Source organism: Octodon degus, unplaced genomic scaffold (genome assembly GCF_000260255.1).
Source record: "Octodon degus isolate 3935 unplaced genomic scaffold, OctDeg1.0 scaffold00078, whole genome shotgun sequence".
Lineage (NCBI taxonomy): Eukaryota > Metazoa > Chordata > Mammalia > Rodentia > Octodontidae > Octodon > Octodon degus.
Window position 1 is genome coordinate 4,040,719 of NW_004524654.1, and position 8,836 is coordinate 4,049,554.

General features: G+C 36.4%; 1 protein-coding gene across 1 annotated transcript in view; it reads right to left on the reverse strand.

Moving 5' to 3' along the window:
- The window catches only part of Actr2 (ARP2 actin related protein 2 homolog), an 82,339-nt gene that overhangs the window by 38,982 nt on the left and 34,521 nt on the right, over positions 1–8,836 (reverse strand). The gene's annotated exons all lie outside the window — the stretch shown is intronic.

Genomic DNA, 8,836 nt, shown 5'->3' on the forward strand with positions numbered 1-8,836 from the left:
AGGAACACACGCCCAAATGTCTATCCTCTCCCTTTACTCAACCTACTTTGTATTTGTCAAACAAGATCTTACGCTAACCTTTTGGGATTTGTTTTAACTGAAGCCAATTCTAAACAAGTTCCTTGTTTATTCTCTATTGGATAAAAAAATTACATAGCTTAAAAGAAGAATATCCAATATTTTAAAAAAAGCATGGCGCCAGGCATGCTGGGAGGCTGTGATCCTAGCAGCTGGGAGGCAAGCCAGGAGGTTCGCTGTGAGTTTGAGGTCAGCCTGCACTGCAAAGTGAGACAGTGTCTCAAAAAACCAAAAAAGATTCATTTCTCTTTACCTTAGATCCTCAAAGCCTAATAAAGTAAAAATGTTCAAAATGTATGACAAATGATAGAAATTCCGAAAATATTTCCAAGTGTGATTTATGAATACTGTGCTTGTGGTTACGTAAAATGGTACATGCCTGTAATCCCAGCAATCAGGAGGCTAATGCAGGAGGATCATCACAAGTTTAAGGCCAGCCTGGACTACACAGCATGACCCTATCTCAAAAAATAAATACATACATGCATGCATACATACATACATACATACATGCTGTGCTTTCTTGGGATGTGTAACCCCCCCAACAAAAAAAAAAATCAAATTTCTCTGGTATAAAATATACTTAATTTTTGAAATGGTTAAGCTTCACCCACCTTGAGCATACAAAGTCAGAACTGCCTGGATGGCTACATACACACCAGAAAACTGGTAAGTTTCAAACATTACCTGAAATTCAGAGAAAAGAAAGAAATGGCATTTAGAAAGTTACGTGATACAAATTTATGTTTCCTCCAGTCTCAGAGAATGGACTCACTGATCGAAATAAAATCAGAGACCTAAAAGAGCCCTCCCTTCTACTTAGCACCTCTTCTATGAAGACCTGCTGCCACAGAGCTTTAACAGCGAGCGCACATTTTTGGACACATACATATTGAGTCTCCACACATTTTTAAGTACTACAAAGCAAAGAGTTTCCTCTCCCCTCCTCCCAGGGGTTGTATCCAGGATCTACATTCTCCTCTGCCTCAGCATTGCAGAGCGCTGGGATCACAGGCATGCACTACCATGTCAGGCTAACTAGCTTTCAAAAGCAAGTGATAGCTAGGCTCAGTGGCTGACTGCAAGTTAGAAGCCAGCCTGATCAATTCAGCAAGACCCTGGGGATACAGTTTACACATGGAGTGGCCCTGCTTTTGATCCCTAGTACCACAAACAAAGCCAAACCTGCGGTAACTGCCTAACCACTGAACCTCCCAATTCTCTCCTCAACCAGGACTATAAGTGTGACTTTATTCCCACCAGTTAAAAGCACAAACAAATACTAAGATGCAGGGCTGGGGATGTGGCTCAGCGGTACAGGGCTTACCTAAAGTCTGAGAAACCTTGGGTTTAATTCCCAACGCCACACACACATGCAAAATAAGAAGGTATAGACAAAGATCAAAGCAGTTTACAAGTTGGCAGATATAAAAATCTTTAGCTCCCGACCCCACCCAATGGCTGACCCCATGGAGTGCCCTCAGAGGGAAGGGTCCTGATGTGCTGCCCACCTCGGCCCATCCTCCATGCCTGGGTCAGGTGAGACCATCCTGCATAGCACTACACAGCTCTGACTGGGGTGTGGCCCGTCACTCTGAATATCCAGATAATTCTAAAGAATTTAGATTTTACAACGCTGAAACACAAATTTGTCAATTAACTAGCCATTCAACTAATATTTTATTCCATTATCCTTTGTAAATTTCCCTTTATAGGGATGAAACTGCTATATATGAGTTACCTTGAAAAGTATGTTACAATTTTTATTTTTTTTAGAGACAGAGGGTCTGATCTTCCCCCTCTGCCTCCCTCCTGCTGGATTATAGGTGTACACCATTATGCCTGGCTATACTTGTTAGAATTTGATTTTATGTGTAAGACCATTAAAGTACTTCTACCAATGACTAAGACAACTTTCTGGATGAGATTAAAGTAGGACATTATTAGTAATTGCCAGAATTGCACTCATAAGCAAATAGGTATCAAAATACAAATCGTAAGTGATTATATTGATTCTATAACTAAAAGCATGACTTCAAAATTCCCAAAAACTTAATACAAAAATTAAATTTCAGCTAGGTACAGTGGGATATACCTGTAGACCCAGGAACTAGAGGCTAAAGAAGAAAGATCACTTGAGCGCAGGAGTTAAACCCAACCTGAGCAAGAGTGAAACCCAATCACACACACACACCCCCACCAAAAAGCCAAAATCAGAGAAACCTGAGTTTCAACTTCAACTTTAAAGTACTGTTTAAGGTAGTTTCTTATCTTTTCCGTAACTTCCATCAACATTTAAAAATATTCGTAAGAATAAAACAAAATATTTACATGTAAATTAATTAGAAAGCTAATTACCCAAACTTTCTACCATGTATTACACATAACAAAAGGAAAGCCTTGAAAATTATCTGTGCTGGGAGGGCTGTGCTCGCCTGGGCTCCGCTTCCTGTCTAGCTGCCTACTTCATCAGGCTGTGCCAGCCCCTCCTGCTGGCTCCGCCCAGCTGTAGGCGCTGCCCTGCAGTCCTCTGCCCTTACCTCTGTCTACTCTAACATTTCTGCAACAATATTATCTACAGCCTATAGACTACTCAAGTTTCTATCTCCAACCTCACACTTTTTTCCTGATCTTGATCTTATATATACCACCATATAGTTGACGATTCTCTTTTCTCGTTTTTCTTTTTGAAAGTGTCTCACTATGTAGTCCAGGCCAGCCTTGAACCTGCTATGAAGCCCACACTGGCCTTGAACTCAGGATCCTCAGCCTTCCAAGTGCTAGAATTAAAAGGCATGCATGATTTTGTAATGTCACTGGTTAAGCATTCCTAATCTTTGTTTTTGGATTTTATTTTTATTTTTATTTTTTATTTTTATGTATTTTAGGAAAAGGTCTACAGGGTGTTCAAGGTCTCACTACTAGATTGGACTCACAGTGATCCGCCTACTTACAGCCTCCCAAGAGCTGGGATTACAGGTGCGCACCACCACACCCAGTCTCAGCATGCCCCAGGGGCACAGCCAGCACAGCAGGCCTGGGATGGAACCCAGCCCCAGGTCCGGCCCCTGCCCCTGCTTGCAGGCACTTTAATCTGCTGAGCTATTTGGCCAGCTCAAGCATCCCTAATCTAAAAATCTAAAACGTAAAATGCTCCAGAATCTAAAACTTAAGCATCATGCCAATGCTCAAAATGTTTTAGGTTTCAGATTACAGGTCCTCAACCTAAAGCAAATAAAAAATAAACCTTATTTTTATTCCCTTAATCCACAGCCAAAAACAATAAAAACAAGTTTTGATTTAACATAACACCACAGAGATACACATACATATACCTTCTCTTAAAACTTACCTCTACAATCTTTTCCCTGTTTTTGGTAGGGTTCATAGGAGGTTCTGTAAGTAAGATTTTGCAATTTCTGGTATCTATGTTGAGTTTCTCTGGTCCAAATGTATAGTCCCATAGGTGTTTCATGTCATCCCAATTTCGTACTATGCCATTTTCCATAGGGTAGTTAACCTCTAACATCGAGCGTAATTCACTGGCTTCATCACCAACCATAAGATCCTAGAAAATTGTAATACCAAAGCTTTACTCTAGGGTAATTTTTAAATAAAGAAGTTTCAGAAAATTATATTCCCATGGGATTTTCAGAAAATTTGGGAATAATTCATCTTAATCCTTCTGGTACTTTCACATGAAAGTTTTTTAATCCACAAAGTAAAAATCTTTTCTTGCAAGAAAAATGTCTTTGGAAGTTTAATCACAGATAATCAATTTTTATGTACTATGTGGTTTAAATCAGTAAATTGACCTTACCTTTAATACATATGTTTCCAAAAGAAGACAATAACACAAATAAACCCCACATTTTCATATTTTGGAAGTTTTTTTTAATGAGGTCTCATCTGTTTCTTTTGGTCAAACGTTCAAAAAATAAGTCCTGTGATATGTGAAATAGTACATCAAGGAAAAAAATCTTGTAGAAAAATGCTTGATGAATCCAGCACATTTCTTTCAAATAAATATTAAAATGATAAATGTAAGTACTATAAAACAATAAAAGCAAGACTCTATAATACATTTATGCATCTGTTAACATAAATTTCACAGACTATATGTCTGAACTAAACTTTAAATTTCTACATATAAGGAATGATCAAAAAAATAGCAGACAGTTTAAATTTTAAAACTTACTACAGTTGCCAGGAACAGTGGGAGAAGTGTATTTGAATCACAGGGGAGTACTTTGAGAGGAAATAATAGCAATGTGTCTTTTATAATTTTGTAGAAAGTAAATAGGCACTATATGTTTTGATCATCCCGTATCTCATCAAGATGAATGAAAATTTGGAATGACATAAAAAAGTATGAACAAGGAAACAACTCATTCTTTGGAATTATGTTGCAGGCACAGTTATCAATCTTAAAATATATGTAATACTAGAAATTATACTACCACACAAGAATCATAATACTTTTATCTCCAATGAGATCTTTTTTGGGGGGAAGGGGCAGGTAGCAGGGATCGAACTGGGCACCTTGCTGAGCTATTTCCCCAGCACAAGATTATGTTCAAGATGATCCACATTTGAAAAATTAAGGGGCCAGGGATATAGCTCAGTGGCACAGCACTTGCTTGGCAACTCCATGGTCCTGAGTTCAATTCCAGGTACTCCCCCCCAAAAAAATTTTTTGTATGTAAATGACTAAGGGCCAGGGAGCCAGCTCAGTGGCTTAAGCACCTGTCTGGCAAGTGCAAGGTCCTGAGTTTGATCCCTGGTATACAAAAAAAAAAAAAAAAAGTAAAAGATTAATAATGTCCTAGAATTCAAATTTATTTTAGAAATCAGAGAGCCAAGACATTAAATAATATTAATCTCTTTATGTGCTGACAAACTCAATTTCTATTCATTTATTTTTGTGGTGCTAGGGATCAAACTCAAGGCTTTATGCATGCAAGGCAAGAATTATATCACTGAGTCACATCCCCAGCCCTCAGTTTTTAAAATACAAGAAGTAGAAACTACGTGCTATAGCATCAAGTTGGAATTACCGGTAAATAGAGAAGGCAATTAATGTGAGACGACTTAAAAATGGAGGTTTCCAAAATATGTAAGTTTTAAACTTAAAAAAAAAAGTCAGTTAAAACCAGGATGAAGAAACTATCAAAAAATAGATTTCTGGAAAATCCACTACAAGCATTATTACAAGGGAAGACAAAGTGAAAACAGAAACTAGAAATGTTCATTAATACTTTCTGCTGCAATTAATATTTTAGTTTATTTTTCCATAATTTTTTTCTGTAATTTAATACCCAAATTTCTTAACTTCTAACTAGTTAGAATCTTTAGGGGAAGAAAACACAAAACTAAAAATCTAAATTTGTGAAGAAAACACAAAACTAAAAATCTGAATTTGTGCAGGCATGCATAGCACATGTAAAGTATTCAGGGAGAAGTGTACTGGTAATTTGAAATACTGTACACAGAAAAAACCCAAAATGGTTTCATGGGATGGACAGACAGTATCTGATAAGCCAGTACCAGATGTTAATGTCAGAATCTAGGTGATAAGTACGTATTTTAAACACTGCTTAATAAAATGTTAAGGGAGAAATCTATACAAATTTTAGTTATTGACAGATCTAACTTAATACTCCATTTCGTCACTTATGTTCCCCTATAATTAATATACCTATTTTGTGTGTATTATACAAGGTAATTAGTTTATAAAACTAGCATTATTTAAACCAGTTTAGACTAAGTCTCATCTTATTTTGACAGAACAGTTTTTATTCCATGCAAGGAAACAGGCTTGCGAATGTCTGACCCAACACCAACTCAAAATAAAGTGCCACGTATACCTCTAAGAGCAACATACTACAAGGGGTGAAGGGAAAGGAATGTCTGACATTGCATATTCTTAGATCCTTCTACACAGAAAGGAGATTTAAAAGGGAAGAAGTACCAATTTATTTGAAAAGGCAAAATTTCTTTATTAGACATTCAAACTATCCAATTAAAATTTGATATAGCTAACATTTATTTAAAAATACAAAATTCTCTGTAATTCTAGAATATTTCCTAGTGCCCCCTAAATTTTCCAAAGTAAAAAACACTCAGAATATTATATAAATTGTCCTCGTCCTTCTGAACCAACATACAAATGATCAGATCCAGCCTTAGGTCTTTATTGTCTACTTCACTGCTGGACTTCAACCTATTATTTGAAAGAATGAAAAATCATTATTAATTGAAAAAGAAAAAAGAAAGAAAGAAAAAACAAAAATCAAAGTAACTGTATGAGACACTGTCAGGTATTTACGTTTTACTAAAAGCAAGCAGCATAGATAATATTTGCCAAGAACCACTCTGAACACTGTCACCTCAAATTAGAAAATAGAAATTTAAAAACCAATTATATCCCTAAAAAGCAATTCTCTTTAAAAAAAACAAAAACAAAAAAACTTACATTAACACTGCACTGTTCTTTACAAGTACAGGCAGTTTTAAAACATGATCATTTCTATAAGAAAAATACAGAAATTTCTATGTTTAGATATATTTTAGTTTATTCAAAATAAAACTTCATAATGTATTATTAAATAGGTATCTTTAGAAATGCCTTATTTTTGTGTCAAAACTGCTTACAAATGCTATTATAAACAAATTTGAAAGTACTATAGACACACTTAAGACTATCAGAGAAAAATGTAATGAAAGAATCAAATGTGTGGGATGGGCTCTTCTAGTTGAAAAGAAAAAGGCACCATAATGGTATTTATTTGAAGGAAAATTTTTATTATTTGTGGGAAAGTCTTACAAATGATTTACCTTTTATTTATTCATTTTTTTAGGGAAGGGTCTACACGGTGTTTAGGGTTTTACTACTAGATCGGACTCAGTGATCCACCTGTTTACAGCCACCCAAGAGCTGGGATTACAGGTGTGCGCCACCACACCCAGTCTCAACTGCCATGGCAGGCTGGGGGATTGGCAGGCCCAGGGATCACACTCCCGGCCTCTGCACCTGCTTGCAGGTGCTTTAATGGGCTGAGTTAGTTGGCTGGCCCCCTGATTTTCCTTCCTTCCTTCTTTTCTTTTCTCCCTCTTTTTCTTTCCTTTTGAGACTGAGTCTCCCTATGCTGGCCTTGAGCTCACTTTGTAGCCCAGCCTGGTCTCAAACTTGCAACAATCCTCCTGCTTCAGCCTCCCAAGTGCTGGGATTACAGGTGTGCTCCACCACCCCTGGCTACCTTTTCCTTTGGCTACCTTTTCCTTATTTATCTTGAGAAAATATTGTCCAATCTATGCATTGGTAAGGATGATACAGACACAAGGCATTCTTTAATTCTCTCTTTCCATTCATTTATATATTAAAATTTACCTCATTTAGTAACTGTATATGATTCCATAACAGATGCTAATACATACATAAGGCATGAGTGGCAATGTTTTAGTTTGGCATTGTCGATAAAATGAATTTATCCAAACATAACAAACAACTTCATCCCAATGGTTTTGGCTCATACATATCTTATATATGGCTATTTGGTTTCTAATATTATGCACACCACATTCCATTTTAATTATAACATTCACCTACAGGAAAAACAAGGAAAACAATTCAAAACTATGTTAGTAATTAGTTCTTATTTGGTCCATTGTATGCAATCAGGAAAGTATAGGACTTAATTAGTTGCTACCAAATTGAAGCAATGAAAAAGGTTAAAAATGAAAGTACTTAAAGTAAAAATATGGAATTGCCCCCCTCCCCAATACTAAAGGGACACAAAACAACAACTACTGTCCCACCAAGCAAAAGTGGAAAACAAACAGAGAGCATGTGTGTAACCTCACTTACCATCTTTTTGTTATTCTACTTCAACAGGTCAAGAAAGGTGAAGAAAGAGAAGGTAGAAGTGAGAGTCAGAAAAGGCCTAAATAAATCCTCACTGAAATGTTTAAACATACAAGCAACAGAGACAAATTAGGTTGAGGTCAGATGTAGTACTACTATATTTTATGGAGTTAATAATTAGGGCCAAATTAACATGGACAGTTAATCCTGTATGAAAAATAACGAAATGATTTAAATTTCCATATTTTTAGTCTACCATCACATTTTAGCTAACAAGACATACAAATGCAAGTCAATCCACTAAGCACAGAAATTCCCAAAAGTCAAGTTTCTTTAATTCATTTATGAATTTAAGAACTTTAAGAAAAAATAAAATAGTAACAGTAAATGTCTAGCTGAGTAGGTACAGAGTTTCTCTCTTTTTTTTTTTTTTTTTCCGGAACCGGGGATTGAACTCAGGTTCTTGCGCTTGCCAGGGAAGTGCTTATTCCACTGAGCCACCTCCCCGGCCCCCTAGGTACAGAGTTAGTTCAGGGTTGTTTACCCAAGACAAGCATTCAAGTTAATTTTTTTTTTTTTTTTTTTTTAGTACTGGGGATTGAACTCAGGACCTTGCGCTTGCCAGGCAAGCACTTATTCTACTGAGCCATCTCCCTGGCCCTCAAGTTAAAATTAACAGCGATCTTTTTTTACTATTTTCTACTGGAAAAACAATTTAACTTGAAAGGCTTAAAAGACTGAGCATTGTGAAAAGAACTGGGCTAATAGAACATGGTACAAAATGTATGAACAGTACTATTAGGGAATTCTTTGGCAAAAATATCTTATTAGAGTAGCAATAGGTTTATAATAGCACTTGGCCTTAAAAAGCAAGAAAGCAGGCATGAAGATATA